This window comes from Mustelus asterias, chromosome 5 (genome assembly GCF_964213995.1).
Source record: "Mustelus asterias chromosome 5, sMusAst1.hap1.1, whole genome shotgun sequence".
Classification (NCBI taxonomy): Eukaryota; Metazoa; Chordata; class Chondrichthyes; order Carcharhiniformes; family Triakidae; genus Mustelus; species Mustelus asterias.
The window spans coordinates 8,245,233-8,262,799 of NC_135805.1; positions in this window are offsets into that span (position 1 = coordinate 8,245,233).

Here is a 17,567-nt window from a genome sequence, read left to right on the forward strand (position 1 = left end):
GAATATACTTGTGGTTGATTTCTACTAGTGTGGTTTCACTAAGATAGGCGGGTATTCTCTCTCCCCCTACCCCGGTTATGTGTATTCTTTTGTTGGTCAATGGCAGGGGTAGGTTTGTAATTGATATGGCTGCTCCCGTATCTACTAACATGTGGCATTCCCTACCCCCCCACCAGGGCTTCTACATATATTCTCTCCCCCTCTTTCCTGTTTTGGATGGGAGCTACGGGTTGTGAGATTTCGACCAGTGTTGGCCGATAGGTGGAGTGGACGGACACCGGCTTTTGTCGGGATTCACTATCTTCTGTGGGCGTGGCTACACTAATCCTCTCTTGTCTCCCATCTCCCTGGTTTGGGGTCTCTTCTAGTCACCCTAGCGGATTCCGGGAATGTGGTGCCCCCGGGGTTGGTCTATAGTTGTCTCGGGGTCTCCCATGTTTCCCCCAACATGTTGCCTCGGTGTGCCCTGCCCTGTGGCAGTGGTCACAGCGGGGCCCGCCATTCTCGGGTTTCCCTTTGAATGGTGCTTCCCTGCAGAATCTAGCCGTATGCCCTGGCTGGCCACATGTGTAGCAGCTGAACCCGGTTCTCCCCTTATCTCCGTTATGGGGGGTTCCAGTTCTCTGTCGTCTGGGCTTTGCCTGGGCAACCTTCCCTTCTTTTATCCCGCTAGCCCACTCGACTAGCTCGTCATAGTCTTGGGATGCTATCACCCCCATCTTAAGGATTTCTTGGTGTACATCTGATAGCCCGTCCTTGAATGCCTGGATAAAAGCCCTGTCTCTCCTATCCACATTGTCCTGTCCTGAACATTCCCTATATACCTGGAATAATCTCTCTCCAAATTCCGATGCACTTTCCCCCTGTCCTTGTTTAGTATTTGTGATCCTGCTCCAATTAGTGGGGGAGTTCCCTAAGACCCGTTGGATTTCGGTCTTAAATAATGTAAAGGGTGCCTGCTGGTCGTCTATCTCAGCCGTTGTAGGAACGGCATGTGTCCACCTTCCTCCATTATAGTCCTGTGCTGCTTGGGTCGCTGGCCCTCCTGCCACCAACCTCCATTTATCCGCTGGACAGGCTGCCCTGACCAGCTGGTGTATGTCCCTTAAATGTAACTGGTGTCCTACCCAGAGTGAATCCAATTCGCCCCAAAATCCCAGGTTTGCGCTTCTGGGTTTTAACTTCCCCAGGGATGCCATAATCTGCTGCCTTTCCCCTGGGGTAAAAGGCTTATAGGTTGCTTTTGGTTGTGCTAACGTCCCTCCTCTGGTGACTGGCGCTAGATTATAATTTTTTATGTCTCCTTCTGATGCTGGAGCGGTTGTATGTTTCTGCACTGACTCGTATGAGCGCCGAGGGTCCGTTTCCTCTGATCTCTGCGTTATCTCTGCAGTGTGGCTTCTGTGTTCTAATTCCCTCACTCTCTCCTGCAATACCTTAATTTGTTCTGTCTCTTTGTGTCTCTCCTCCATTGAGGCATTTACCTTCTCAATTAGTCCAGCTAACTGGGTCACTAACATTACTCCCATTACTTTTGTTTTGTCCCATTTAACTCCGTCTACCCACTTTCTTTGATCTTCTAAAGTTTGTGATGCGTTCCACCCGTTCCGTTTCATCTTTGCAACAATCGCTTCTCTGGCTAACAGATACTTCAAAATGAGAGCTACTGCAGTTTCTCCCTTAACAACGTGGTCTGCCATTTTTCTGTCTAGCAGTCCTGCAACCCCCGTATGCTGGTTCCAACAGTAAAAGTGCCCCAACTCTCTCTCTTATCTCCTGTCACTGATACTGCTCCAGCACCGTCTGTATTGCTGTAGGGTCTCGTAGTGGGGTCCCAGTGGGTCTCTTCCCCTGTGCTCCCCCAACTATTCCTGACACCTCACGCTTGGTCTATTTTGTGTTGTCTTATTGGGATGTGTGCTGGTTTTTTTTAGTGGGTTTGTCGGCCCCTGTCCCCAGCCCCTTTAAGTACAACGCCTCCCGCTTGGCCACCACCTCCACTAGCAAGGTTGATCCGTTACCTCAAAACCTGGTACCCTGCTATGGACTGTGGTGTTCCCTACAGACGAACAAGGTTATCAAACTCCGCCCGGGTCCCTAATGGATCCTCCGTCGTCGTGTCTCTTGGTCAGGATGGATCGGGTCCCCTTTTCCTCAACACTTACACATATGTATCTGTTATCAAAGCCCCTGTTATAATTAGTAACTGTATCGACTCTGAGGTTGTTCGTCCCTTCAGAGTCTGTGTTGTTACCCGATTTACACTGTCCGTGCCTTGCACCCTGAGTGCCTGTGCCTCTTAGCGCCCGCTTCAAAACCCAACCTTAGCGTGGGAGATTTCTCCTCTTAACGTCCAGTTTAGGGTAGGGCACCTTGAGTCAAGCACTCCCTTGTCCTATTGCCTTGGCACAGACAGCGGTTTCGTCTACAATCCTGGGTTAGTTACACCAATTAGTTCTGCATGCGGTTCTTATCTTTATATTAGTCTTAATTCCTTATTCCCGTTATCAAATAGCCCAAAACCTGTTATCTTTACCTCTGGTCCTCTATTCCTATTAAAGTTACTTACCTTCTTCCACGCGGTCGTTCTGACCTGTACCTTCAATTAAAAAATTTAGGCAAGATTATACAGTTCTACAAGACAACAATATTTAACACAGACAAACCCTAACCCTTAAAGGTACCTCACTTTGAACGGAGACTTGTACTCGCCCTTGACTGCTCTGGATTTTTATCAGATTCGTTTAAATTTGATCCCGGCTTCCAGACCGTGGCCACCAGTCAGAAGTCAGATATCAAATCCTGAGCCGACTACACCATTTGTTGTAGGGAAAAATCCCTGTACCAGTGCATTCAAAGAAGTCGAGTCGCAAGGCAACGTTCAAAGTGTTTTTCTTTATTGTACAATTACTGGGATCCCAGGGAGAACAGCGTAACCAGCTTAGAAACAGTGCTTGGCCACGTTGATCTCTCTCCTTTCACATCAGCTCTGGATCTTTATAGGGATCCAAATTCGAGCGGGAACATTTGATTATGCATTTTTACAATATGTATAAAGTGGTCTGTCGGGTCAGAAAGTTCTCTGGGAGGCTTGTCAATTTGCATTTGTATGGTGTGTGTTTGTGTTAATGGACTACCTGTTCTTGCCCCGGTATTTTAATGTGTTTCCCATTATCCCCTCTATGTGTCTCCTTATCTGAATTGACCTCATTGTTTTGTGTCTGTGTTCCCTGCTTGCGAGATTAGGTGTTAATGTCATTTTGTCCTGCTGTGTGTAGGGAGATTTAATCTAATCTTTTATTCCTTTTACCCTAGTTTGTTAAGTTTCTTTGCCTGCCTTGGCCATTTTATTCCTGTAATATTTTATTGATAGTCTGGTTATGCCATATAGCCCACTCTCGGTCTTGACTCGCAGATATCCCGACCTTCCTTGGCCAAAGGCCGGTTTAAAATGCAGCTTCGCGCTGTTGCTGGGCAGAATAAGGATCTTTCGTTGGCTTTGAAATTTAAAGGTCTCTCAGCTGTGCAGAGGGGGTTTGAACGAATATCCATCCGGATGTTCCCCTCTGCATTGTAGGCACGTTATGAATGGTGCCATTATGGCTTTTGGAAAATTGCCTACTTCAATTCGTTCTGGTAAGTAGGGGACATGGCCTATTTCTGCCCGAGAGGTCGGCAGCAGAGTGCTGAGCGGGCCACTGCGCATGTGTTGTGGCCCCCCATTGCCAGCCTTCTGACACCCCCCAACCCCCACCCACCATTCGCTAGCCTACTAGATTCCTTCCCCCAACGCCCTGGTTTCTAGCACATGCTAAAACAAAAAGCACCTGGGAGACTCGCAACCAGTGGATCCACTGGTGTCTCCCATCACGCTGCACTGGGCTGGGAGAAACAACCAGAAAGGATACTTTCTATGGTGCATCTGTAGAAGTTGTAGCGGGCATGCCAAATTTCCTTTATCTCCTAAGAAAGTAGAGGTGTTTGTGGGCTTTCTTAACTCCAGCTTCGACGTGGAGCGACCAGGACAGGTTGTTGGTGATGTGGACAGCTTGAAACATGAAACTCCTGACAATTTTCACTTCATTCCTGTTGATGTAGACAGGAGCATTTCCTTCACTACGCTTTCTGAAGTCGATGACTATCTCCTTCATTTTACTGGCATTGAGGGAGAGATTATTATTGTCAGACCAATTCACCAGATTCTCTACCTCTTTCCTGTACTCGCATTTTGAAAAATAAAAAAAATTCTAAAGTCGTTAGGCTGATTGGGAGATATTTTTCCCTGTATCTTTGTCTTTTCTTCAATAAAAGCTATTTATTTTGTCTATTCCATTAATACTTTTACTTTTGGTTGAATTCAGATTTAGATGTAGAGGCTCTCAGTGAAGAAAGACGATGTCTCTTTGCGATTTGCTCCTGGCGTTTTTCATTAGCCCCCTTCATTTTCTTGGCCAAAAGCTTAGCAAACACTGCTGCAGCTTCTTTGTTCTTTTGAGTACAATGTTTTTTCAGGCCAATGTGCTGCAGAACTCGGGCAGTTACCAGACGCTGAATCTTGGGAGTTTTTTGTGATTATTTGTGAAGAAGAGCTGTATTGGACTCGAAATGTTAATTCTGTTCCTATTTTGCCCAGATGCTACAAGAGTTGATTAATTTTTCCAGCACTTTCTGTTTTTTATAAATAAGATATTCGATTTTTGTGAAATTAACAGGAGAGTCATGTGAATTGAGCAGGAAAGTAGAACTAATGGGGTAACTCTCAAAGAGTACAATGTACCAAATGATTATGTATGAACTAAGAGTAAGTATCAGACTTTCAAACCTGCTCCACCATTCAATAAGATCATTCTGATCTGACTAATCTCCCACCCACCCCCACTAATCCCTTCTTTGATGAGAATACTGAGTGGCTTTTCATTCTAGCTTTGTGGAAATATAACTTCATAACTGTAAATAATGTAAAATGACATTAAATTTCATCATCGTGTGTTTCAGACATTGAAAATGAGTCAGGATGGCATCATTCCACTTCATAGTGGTTCTAGTCTGCTTGATTCGCTTGGTCTGTCTCAGGAGAAAAGAATTGGCAAAATACGTCGAAGCACTGTTGGAATGCTGGCCTTGCAGGAGACAATAAAAGAAAAACAGGTATTACTTTCATTCGCATTAGAAGAGGCAGTGGCGTAGTGGTGTTGTCACTGAACTCATAATCCAGAGGGCAAGGACAAGATCCATGGACCTAGATTCAAATCTCACCATGGCAGATGGTGCAATTTGAATTCAGTGAAAAAAAATCTGAAATTGAAAGTCCATTGATGACCATGAAACCATTGTTGATTGTTGTAAAAACCCATCTGACTAATGTCCTTTAGGGAAGGAAATCTGCTGTTCTTGCCTGGTCAGACCTACATGCGACTCCAGACCAACAGCAATGTGGTTGATTCTCAAATACTCTCTGGAATGGAGGGTAGATAGGGATGGGCAATAAATGCTGGTCCAGCCAGCGACATTCATGTCTTGTAAAATGAATAAAAGAAAACACATGTAACCTTTGACAGATAAGGTCTGCATTAAGGTCTATATCATTTCCCAGAGGTTTTCTTAGCTGCTTGATAAAGGAGCCACTTTAAAATACTTTCAGTACAATTATCAGCAAAATTCTTGGAAAGGCATAAGTTTGTAATTGGCATTTATGTAGGCTAGTAGTTCGGACTTAACATGCTGTATACTGATAGTGTTTCAGAAGTGCACTGAACTAAGTTCTACTGAGTCTCAGGAAGTGCTTAAACAAGCATTCATCTGGCCATTAGCAACGATGTACAAATTATGGAATTTAGATATGGTATCACTTTCCTCCATTCTGCCACTTCTTTTCCATCTATCCTTAAGAATTATTTAAAATGCAGCTTCCATTTACCCTTTCTTCCATTTGACTCGGTGAATGAGAAAATAATGAAATGGGATCGCTTACGAAGACTTATGTCTGCACTTCTAACTATAGTTGAAAAAGAATTCCAGTTTTGCTGAGGAAGCACTCCTTAACATTTGCATTACCCAGAGACATAATTCCTGAGCTGTACCTGAAGACATGCTTCTCAGTAGAATCCCACTCTGTATAATACATATATTGGAGGAAGCAACAGGGGCTGTGAGGAAAGCCAGATTAATCATCCTGTACCATAGAACAAGGTAATTCTGGTGCTACCCATTCGGCAGGATGTAGCGACTGAGGTGCTTGTGAACTTTCTCAGGAGTGTGGTGTTCAGTACTTTGGCAGAGGTTCACCCATTGGTTGTGAACATGGTGGCTGCAATGTGTATATAGGAGGCAGATTTCATTTAAATGAATGCAGTTCTAAACTCTTACGCCACAGGTGTATTTCAGGGATGATGTGGAGATGCCGGCGTTGGACTGGGGTAAACACAGTAAGGAGTCTAAGAACACCAGGTTAAAGTCCAACAGGTTTATTTGGTAGCGGATACCATCATCTCATGTGAGAACACCATCCACCAGGTACACGGTACATACTCTTGCAACTCGGCCAACATTGTCTACCTGATACGCTGCAGGAAAGGATGTCCTGAGGCATGGTACATTGGGGAAACCATGCAGACGCTACGACAACGGATGAATGAACACCGCTCGACAATCACCAGGCAAGACTGTTTTCTTTCTGTGGGGGAGCACTTCAGCAGTCATGGGCATTCAGCCTTGGATCTTCAGGTAAGCGTTCTCCAAGGCGGCCTTCACGACACACGACAGCGCAGAGTCGCTGAGCAGAGACTGATAGCCAGGTTCTGCACACATGAGGACGGCCTCAACCGGGATCTTGGGTTCATGTCACACAACCTGTAACCCCCACAACTTGCCAGGACTTGCAAAGTCTCACTGGCTGTCCTATCTGGAGACAATACACATCTCTTTAACCTGTGCTAATGCTCTCTCCACTCACATTGTCTGTACCTTTAAGACTTGATTAGCTGTAAAGACTCGCATTCCAATCATTATTCATTATTCTGTAAATTGAGTTTGTGTCTTTATATGCCCTGTTTGCTGTTTATGAGCAGATCTCCCACTCACCTGACGAAGGAGCAGCGCTCCGAAAGCTAGTGGCGTTTGCTACCAAATAAACCTGTTGGACTTTAACCTGGTGTTGTTAGACTCCTTACTGTATTTCAGGGAGCCAGAGTAGACTTCTGTTAGGTCAGCCAATTTACTGTGGACTTGATGGATCCGCATAAGGGTGGATTGGAGCTGAAAAAGGGGCTTAGGAGAGCTAGGAAGGGACACGAGAAGTCCTTGGCGGGTCGGATCAAGGAAAACCCCAAGGCTTTTTACTCTTATGTGAGGAATAAAAGAATGACCAGGGTGAGGTTAGGGCCGGTCAAGGACAGTAGTGGGAACTTGTGTATGGAGTCAGTAGAGATAGGCGAGCTGATGAATGAATACTTTTCTTCAGTGTTCACCAAGGAGAGGAGCCATGTTTTTGAGGAAGAGAAGGTGTTACAGGCTAATAGGCTGGAGGAAGTAGATGTTCGGAGGGAGGATGTCCTGGCAGTTTTGAATAAACTGAAGATTGGTAAGTCCCCTGGGCCTGATGAAATGTATCCTAGGATTCTTTGGGAGGCAAGGGATGAGATTGCAGAGCCTTTGGCTTTGATCTTTGGGTCCTCGCCGTCCACGGGGATGGTGCCAGAGGACTGGAGAATGGCGAATGTTGTTCCTCTGTTTAAGAAAGGGAATAGAAATGACCCTGGTAATTATAGACCGGTTAGTCTTACTTCGGTGGTTGGTAAATTGATGGAAAAGGTCCTTAGAGATGGGATTTACGACCATTTAGAAAGATGCGGATTAATCCGGGATAGTCAGCACGGATTCGTGAAGGGCAAGTCGTGCCTCACAAATTTGATAGAATTTTTTGAGGAGGTAACTAAGTGTGTTGATGAAGGTAGGACAGTTGATGTCATATACATGGATTTTAGTAAGGCGTTTGATAAGGTCCCCCATGGTCGGCTTATGATGAAAGTGAGGAGGTGTGGGATAGAGGGAAAGTTGGCTGATTGGATAGGTAACTGGCTGTCTGATCGAAGACAGAGGGTGGTGGTGGATGGAAAATTTTCAGATTGGAGGCAGGTTGCTAGCGGAGTGCTGCAGGGATCAGTGCTTGGTCCTCTGCTCTTTGTGATTTTTATTAATGACTTAGAGGAGGGGGCTGAAGGGTGGATCAGTAAATTTGCTGATGACAGCAAGATTGGTGGAGTAGTGGATGAGGTGGAGGGCTGTTGTAGGCTGCAAAGAGACATAGATAGGATGCAAAGCTGGGCTGAAAAATGGCAAATGGAGTTTAACCCTGATAAATATGAGGTGATTCATTTTGGTAGGACTAATTTAAATGTGGATTACAGGGTCAAAGGTAGGGTTCTGAAGACTGTGGAGGAACAGAGAGATCTTGGGGTTCATATCCACAGATCTCTAAAGGTTGCCACTCAAGTGGATAGAGCTGTGAAGAAGGCCTATAGTGTGTTAGCTTTTATTAACAGGGGGTTGGAGTTTAAGAGCCGTGGGGTTATGCTGCAACTGTACAGGACCTTGGTGAGACCACATTTGGAATATTGTGTGCAGTTCTGGTCAGCTCACTATAAGAAGGATGTGGAAGCGCTGGAAAGAGTGCAGAGGAGATTTACCAGGATGCTGCCTGGTTTGGAGGGTAGGTCTTATGAGGAAAGGTTGAGGGAGCTAGGGCTGTTCCCTCTGGAGCGGAGGAGGCTGAGGGGAGACTTAATAGAGGTTTATAAAATGATGAAGGGGATAGATAGAGTGAACGTTCAAAGACTATTTCCTCGGGTGGATGGAGCTATTACAAGGGGGCATAACTATAGGGTTCGTGGTGGGAGATACAGGAAGGATATCAGAGGTAGGTTCTTTACGCAGAGAGTGGTTGGGGTGTGGAATGGACTGCCTGCAGTGATAGTGGAGTCAGACACTTTAGGAACATTTAAGCGGTTATTGGATAGGCACATGGAGCACACCAGGATGATAGGGAGTGGGATAGCTTGATCTTGGTTTCAGATAAAGCTCGGCACAACATCGTGGGCCGAAGGGCCTGTTCTGTGCTGTACTGTTCTATGTTCTATGTTCTATGATCAGGACAGTTTGGTTTATATCATGTGGCAGCGCCAACAAATGGATTGCTGAAGGTCATGATTTTTTTTCCTGGAGAATAAAAAAAAAGTTTCCAAAAGAAATCCGGGTAATTATAGGCCAGTAAGTTTGACGTCGGTGGTGGGCAAGTTATTGGAAGGTGTGATAAGGGATAGGATCTACAAATATTTGGATCGACAGGGACTTATTAGGGAGAGTCAACATGGCTTTGTGCATGGTAGGTCATGTTTGACCAATCTATTAGAGTTTTTTGAGGAGGTTACCAGGAAAGTGGATGAAGGGAAGGCGGTGGATGTTGTCTACCTGGATTTCAGCAAAGCCTTTGACAAGGTCCCTCATGGGAGGTTAGTTCGGAAGGTTCAGTCGCTAGGTATACATGGGGAGGTAGTAAATTGGATTAGACACTGGCTCAATGGAAGAAGCCAGAGAGTGGTTGTGGAGGATTGCTTCTCTGAATGGAGGCCTGTGACTAGTGATGTGCCGCAGGGATCGGTATTGGGTCCATTGTTGTGTGTAATCTATATCAATGATATGGATGATAATGTGGTAAATTGGAACAGCAAGTTTGCTGATGATACAAAGATTGGAGGTGTAGTGGACGGTGAGAAAGGTTTTCAAAGCTTGCAGAGGGATTTGGACCAACTAGAAAAATGGGCTGAAAAATGGCAAATGGAATTTAACGCAGACAAGTGTGAGATATTGCACATTGGAAGGACAAACCAAAGTAGAACGTACAGGGTAAATGGTAGGACTCTGAAGAGTGCAGTTGAACAGAGGGATCTGGGAATACAGGTACAGAATTCCCTAAAAGTGACGTCACAGGTGGATAGGGTCGTAAAGAGTGCCTTTGGTACATTGGCCTTTATAAATCGGAGTCTCGAGTATAAAAGTTGGAGTGTTATGGTAAGGTTATATAAGGCATTGGTGAGGCCGAATTTGGAGTATTGTGTGCAGTTTTGGTCACCTAGTTACAGGAAGGATGTAAATAAGGTTGAAAGAGTGCAGAGAAGGTTCACAAGGATGTTGCCGGGACTTGAGAAGCTGAGTTACAGAGAGAGATTGAATAGGTTGGGACTTTATTCCCTGGAGCGTAGAAGATTGAGGGGAGATTTGATAGAGGTGTATAAGATTTTGATGGGTATAGATAGAGTGAATGCAAGCAGGCTTTTTCCGCTGAGGCTAGGGGAGAAAACAACCAGAGGGCATGGGTTAAGGGTGAAAGGAGAAAAGTTTAAAGGGAATATTAGGGGGGGCTTCTTCACGCAGAGAGTGGTGGGAGTGTGGAATGAGCTGCCGTATAAAGTGGTAAATGCTTTTAACATTTAACATTTAACTTTTAACTCACTTTTAACATTTAAGAAAAACTTGGACGGGTTCATGGATGAGAGGGATGTGGAGGGATATGGTCCAAGTGCAGGTCAGTGGGACTAGGCAAAGAATGGTTCGGCACAGACAAGAAGGGCCAAAAGGCCTGTTTCTGAGCTGTAATTTTCTATGGTTCTATGGTTCTAATATTGATGGTGCCTATTTGGTAAAAAGTTCCTAAATGTAATTCTCTATTTTTATATTAACTATCAAAAATGTTAGATAAGATAAGACCAGCTTGCCTCTTGTGCTTATTCCATCCAGTTGTGTTGTCATCACAAATTAAACATTTCCCACCCAATAGCGGCTTTATAATGTCCGGAAGAGGTGGAGAAACAGAGTGGAATTTTACAAAAAAAATTCAAAGTGCCGAACAAGCGAGACAATGGGAGAGTTTCAGACTTGTTTTTTGGGTGAATTTGAAAATGCAACCTTATGGCTCTGAGTGCAAAGAAAGTGCCAGGATACAATTTGGGGGCTGGGGGGGGGGGGGGGTTGGTGGAGGAGCCTCAGCTCGCCGGTGAAGCCAGCTTCTGAGTTCCAGGGGCGCCATTGTGTACTGGGAGATCTCCTGCTGCCCACAACCCCTCCCCTGCACCCTCCCCGGCCCCGGATATCGGAACACTCCCTCCCCCACCCCCCCACCCACTGGCCGATAGCCTCCCTTCCACTGGCAGAGTTCCCCTTCTAACCCCTCATACCCCCTGTCATAGCTCCACCCCACTCTGACTACGCCCTGACATTGGCTCTGACCCCACAATGACTCCAGACCATGGCACTGGCCCTTGCATAGTTATGGTGCCTGGTGGGCAGTGCCAGGGTGCCTGCTGGACACAGCCAAATGCCCAGCAGGCAGTGCCAGGTGGACAGTCCCAGGTGTCACTCCCCATGGAGACTGCCTGGCCCTGCCCCCAACTGCCTAGGGAGGGCTTCAATGGCCTCTGAACCCCCGGCGAGCATATATTATGCTTGCCAGGGAGAACCTCAGCCAGTGAAGTGGTTAAGGTGAGCTTGGACAATAGCATCCGGGAATTGCTAATTACGTGTAAAGCATGTTATTAATATTTAAATCGGCTTTGTGCCCTTTCTGATTGCGAAGCCAATTTCGCTGGTAAAACAGGCTGGTATGATCAGGCGCAAACATGATTTTTCACTTCCTGCACGATTTTACCACCTCCTCTCACTAAAAGTCAGGTGGGACGATGTTGCAGGATCGCGCCCAGAAAAACCCCATAACCAATTAGGAACATAATATGGAAGGCTCTTATCTGATTCCCTTTAGCAATTCTGCGTTTTGTTTTGTACGTTGTGATCTGTTCCCAAGCTGTTACATCGCACAGTTAAATATCACCCCATCATGTTATTGCACACTTAGTTTCACCAATAAATGTTACAGCACGCCACAGCAGTGATTAATCTGGCTGTGATCCTCCCCCCGCAAGGGATGACCGTACCCCGAATGCACGCATAGAGGCGCCTAGCATCGTGCTGCTCGATAGAGGCCCCTTGGCCAAAAGTGACGGACAGTCTGCCCTGGTATCCCCAGCACCCACTGGACCCTGTGTCAACCGCCCCACCACTGCCCCACACGCCTGTGCCCCCAACCCTTATTCTTATGTGGACCCAGGCACCAGAGTGCAGTTGGAGGACAGGTAGGACAGGCTGCCCTGGTGCCACTTGTGTGGCACCAGGGCAGCATCACAATGTGCCAATTGCAAGTCATCATTATCCTTCAGTCTGGATCAAAAATATGCTAGCACAGCGAACCCAGGCCCTTCATCCTGGTGTGATGCTATTCAGACCTTGCTGCAATGAGGGCCTCACTTCCTGCCCTGCTGGACCCTCCTCCTTGCTCCTCCTCGGCCTCCTCCTCCAAATTCTCCTGGTGCTGCTACTCATCCTCCCACTTCTGCTCCTCTTCATCCTCCTGCTGCTGCGCCAGGCTGTGGAGTGTACAGCAGACCATGATAATGTGGGAGACCCTCAGGACTGTACTGAAGGGAACCCCAGGGCAGTCCAGGAAGAAGAACTGTATCTTCAGGAGCCCAATGCACCGCTCGACAATGAACCGAGCGACAACATGGGCCTCATTGTAGCAGGTATCTGGCCTCCACATTGGCGTCATCAGCCAAGCGCTCAGCGGGTATCCCTTGTCCCTGGGGATATCTGAACTCCAGAGGGTGTAGTTGTCGTGCACGCTCCCCGCGTGTCGTGCACACATGTACATGATATTCAGCCTGTGGTCACAGACAATCTGCACGTTCAGGGAGTGGAACTCCTTAGGATGGCATGATGGCAGTCATTAGCATTTCTGCCTCACAGTGCCAAGGACTTGGGTTCAATTCTGGCCTTGGGTGACAGTCTGTGTGGAGTTTGTCCATTCTCCCTATATCTCCATGGGTTTTCTCCAGGTGCTCCAGTTTCCTCCCACAGTCCAAAAATGCGTAGGGTAGGTGGATGGCCATGCTAAATTGCCCCTTTGTCCAAAGATGTGTAGCTTAAGCGAATTAGCCATGGTAAAATGCGTGTGCGTACCTGGATAGTGAAGAGGGGAGAGCCTGGGTGCGATGCTCTGTCGGAAGTCGGTGCAAACTTGATGGGTCTGATGGCCTCTTTCTGCACCATAAGGATTTTATGGTTCCTATTGATGAAGCGCAGTCCCTGACTGTGCGGGAACTGCAGGGCGACATGCATGCCATCTAAAGTCATCTGCACATGGGGCAAATGGCGAAGCTTGCAATCCAGGCTTTCTGTTGGGCTTGGTCCACATTGAAGGGTGGCACGGTGGCACAGTGGTTAGCACTGCTGCCTGACAGCGCCAGGGACCCAGGTTCGATTTCAGGCTTGGGTCACTGTCTGCGCGGAGTCTGCACGTTCTCCCCGTGTCTGCATAGGTTTCCTCGGGGTGCTCCGGTTTCCTCCCACAGTCCAAAAGACATGCTGGTTAGGAGCATCGGCCATGCTAAATTCTCCCTCAGTGTCACTCGAATAGGTGCCAAAGTGTGGCGACTAGAGGATTTTCACAGTAACTTCATTGCAATGTTAATATAAGCCTACTTGTAATACTAATATAAATAAAATAAGTGAATGTAATAGGCAGCCTGGTCAAACAGGACATCCGTGACCTGCTGGATGCACTTTGTGCATTGATGGCTGTGAAATGCCACAGATTCGCCGCTGAACTTGGAAGGACCTGGAGGCATAGACGTTTAGGGCCGTTGTGACCTTCATTTCCATTGGGAGCGGGTGGCTTCCTGTCCCTCGAGGTGCCAGGTCTGCAAGGACCTGATGCAAGTGTCGTACTGGCTCCTTAATTAGCTGGAGCATGTGCCAGCACATGGCTTACATCATCCTTCGAAGGACCTGCGGGTCCTGTAGACCCTGGTCTCCGCCTCATCCTTCCCTTCCACCCTCACGCCCCCTGCAGAAGTATGTGCTGCTATGTTCTGGCCCTGACCAGCAGGCTTCTGCCCTCCTGCTGCGGCATCCAGCCGTGGCTGGCCTTGCAGTCGCAGGATGCCTCCCTCCTCGTCTTCCTATTCTTCCTCAGTGGCTGTTACTATGATGAATGGCCATCTTTATCGCTGCCAATCTGAAATACAGTAGGGGTGGGGCGGGCAGGGGAGTAGAGATGTTTGACAGAGAGAGAGAAAAACATTTAATGTGGTTGTCCATTTTGTGCCTCCCATCCTTCTCAGTGACCAGTGTCCCCACGTGTGGACGCGGCAACCCAACACCATCCCTGGTGCCATGCGTCAACTCAATGCAATGGGTTGCCTACTGTTGACATCCTGGCCACAGCAGGAAGGGAGAGTATACGGATGTGTGTGCAGAGGTGCCCATTGTGGACCCTTGAAGCATAGACATGGGTGCAGTCACTGTATGCCTTCCAGGTATGTGTTGCAGTTCAGCCAAACAAGGCCTCGTGACCATCACAAGATGGGTTCCCATCGAAGGCAGCACCGTAGCGTCCATGTAGTGTGAGGGGCTATGTTGACTCCTGGTGAGCTCCTTTGGAGCAGCTGCTACATATTACTGTTAGTGGGGCTTGGGATGCAAGGTGTGCAGTCAGCCACAGTGCCTGTCCAGCAGATGGATAACAGAGTATGTAGGACGATATTCATGAGGTTGGTGGTGGACCTCATGTGGCACCCTTGGGGGTCTCTGTGCAACCAAGGGCAATGTGTGCACCATGAGCCTGCAGCCAGCGTTGACCCCTGACCTGCAGACCCCTAGACTGGCATAGGCCCCCGCGAAGCCTCAGCACCCATGCAAGCGCGCGCCCCCACCCCCACCCCCTTTCCCTGCCACACCTCACCCAGCAACTTTGCAGTGCATGGGTTCCCTCTTCCCCTCCCGTGGGGCTTCTGAAAGACATGCTGGTTAGGTGCATTGACCCGAACAGGCGCCGGACTGTGGCGACTAGGGGAATTTCACAGTAACTTCATTGCAGTGTTAACGTAAGCCTTACTTGTCACTAATAAACTTCTTAATGCTCAATGGGACTTACCTCCTTGCTCCCCTTCTCAACTGCTGTGCCTGGCGCAAACTCATATCAACCATCTGTGAATGATACTGGTGCGACGTCACCCAAACAGGGGGGGAAAGGTACAAGAGGTGGGAAAGGGCTGTGCCGAACATTTCCACATTTCCCTAATAAGTGAATTAACATTCAAAGATGTGTGGGTTAAGCTAATTGGCTATGCCAAATGCCCTTTACTGTCAGGGTGATTAGCAGGGTAAATACGTGGGGTTACAGAGATAGGGCCAAGGTGGGATTGTTGTCAGCGCAGGTATGATGGGCTGAATAGCCACCTCCTGCACTGTAGGGATTCTGTTGCTGAAAAAGAGACATGCTGCCGAAGCGTTTCATCTTGCACTCAAGGACAGATTGGTCTCCAGCTCCTGCCACACAAAACTGTCCCCCGATCATCACCATGGTGAACCCATGGACAATGAGCATCATTTCCCATACCTCAGGATCTCTACGAGCAGACATCAACGATGAAATCCAGCATTGACTCCAAATCGCCAGTGCAATCTTTGGATGTCTGAGGAACAGAATGTCTGAAGACCGAGACCTCAAATCCAGCACAAAGCTCATGGTCTACAGAGCAGCCGTGGTCCTGCCCTCCTGTATGCATCAGAAACATGGACAATGTACAACAGACACCTCAAATCTCTGGAGGGATATCTGCAAAATACTGCAAAGCTACTGGCAGGTTCGGCGTACCAACATAAGCGTTGTCTCCCAGGCCAAAATCCCCAGCCTGACATAAAATTTCCGAAACATGTGCCCTACTCCGAGCGCTGCAATGGCAAGGGATCACTGGGAAAGCAGAGGAAACTCTATAAAGGCACTCTGAAACCCTCACAAAATAAATGCAACATCCCCATCAACACGTGGGAATCGCTTGCTTTAGAACACACAAACTTGAGAAGAAGCATCCACGAAGGCACCAATCACCTTTGGCATCACTGGGTGGAGAACGCCAAGGCCAAGCGTAAACAGCGGAGAGTGCAGAATCCAGAGCATCCCATCAACCACCTCATCAAACACCACATGCCAAACCTGTGGCAGAGTCGACTGCTCCAGGATTAGACTGTTCAGCCACCTCCCCAGAGTGGAAGCAAGTCATTTTCGACACTGAGGAATTGCCAAAGAAGAACATAGCTGCCTGTCATTTAAACTGAGGCACTTAAACAATGCCTATTCTGTCCTTCTGGTCAAGGTTAACAAGTTGTGTTATCTCTTATTCTGTGGTCTGAGAAATACGCAATCTTATTTCCATAGCACTTAGAGTCTGTATTAAAAATCAAATGTTAATATGTTTAGAAATTATAACAATTATAAACTTTTGTACTCCAAATTAATTTCCAGCTTTCCTAACATAAGAGGGGATCATTTTAACCACTGCGTTGCGCCTGTTTTCGGGCACAACGTGGTCATAAAGTCGGCGCTGGTTTTCGTGACCAGCGCCATTTTACGAGCGCCGGATTTCTGGTGCGGTCAGCTTCTCACCGCAAATGGGCGAGAGGGATGCTAATGTATCAAAATTGATTTAAATGCTGTTTAACATCTGCTTAGCGAGCCCGGCGCTCAATCGTCCAGGCTCGCATCCTTTATGACCTCGACAGAAAGGCTCTCGACGGCGAGGAATAGGCATGCTCCCCATGAACGGGGAACAGTCGACTTGGCCTCCCCAGTGGAATAGGAGGCCATTGAGGCCCTTGGGGAGACCGAGGGCAAGGGCCCTTGGGCAGTGCAAGACTGGTAGTGCCACCCTGGCACCTGGGCAATGCCAGTCTGGCACCTGGGCAATGTCCATTGGGCAGTACCGGGGGCAGGGGAAACAGGGGAGGGCCGATGGGGAGGGGCCAGTGGATGCGGGGTCAATAGGAGACTGGGCCAGTGGGGGGGGTGGAGACCTGCTGCCAATCTGCAACCATCAGTGAGGGGAGGGATGGAGAGGGGACCCGCTGCCACTCTGCAGCGATCATTGGGGGGAGGGAGGGATAGAGGGCCTGCTGCCACTCTGCAGCAATCGGTGGGGGTCTGCGATCGGTCTGGGTGGTGGAGGGGTCATCAGGGGCTGTATTTCGGGCTGTGAGCCCCCACGATTGCAGGGGGGGGGGGGCACTGCTTCAGGCTACCTGCAGCAGCAGGGGCCTGACAGCTCTCTCTTTGTCTGTCACACCCCTGCTACTCCTAATGCGCATGTGCAGCATCAAAGGCCTGCACATGCGCACTACCTCTTTTTGCAGTCTTTCGGGCACGTTAAGCCCCGCCACAGGCTTCTGCATCGAGCAACAGGCTCGTTCAGAATTTTGCAGGCAGAGTGCGTATGGGGGGGCTTGAAAACATGCTCAAACGGCGATCTGAAACTCTCCCAGTTTCAAGTCCATCCAGCACTTAGACAAAAAATGGTAAAATACCACCCATAGGTTTGCAGCATGGAAACAGGCCCTTCAGCCCAACTTGTCAATGTAACCCAGTTCGCACCGCTACGCTAGTCCCAATTGTCCGCATTTGGCCCATG